We start from the raw sequence: 207 nt of genomic DNA on the forward strand, positions 1-207 counted from the left end.
CTTGGATTTATCCTGTATGGGACTCTCTGTGCTTCCTGGACTTGATTAACTATTTCCTTTCCCATATTAGGGAAGTTTTCAACTATAATCTCTTCAAATATTTTCTCAGTCCCTTTCTTTTTCTCTTCTTCTTCTGGAACCCCTATAATTCGAATGTTGGTGCGTTTAATGTTGTCCCAGAGGTCTCTGAGACTGTCCTCAGTTCTT

This window comes from Aethalodelphis obliquidens, unplaced genomic scaffold (genome assembly GCF_003676395.1).
Source record: "Aethalodelphis obliquidens isolate GAN/ISIS:26980383/991018 unplaced genomic scaffold, ASM367639v1 scaffold431, whole genome shotgun sequence".
In the NCBI taxonomy this organism is placed as follows: domain Eukaryota; kingdom Metazoa; phylum Chordata; class Mammalia; order Artiodactyla; family Delphinidae; genus Aethalodelphis; species Aethalodelphis obliquidens.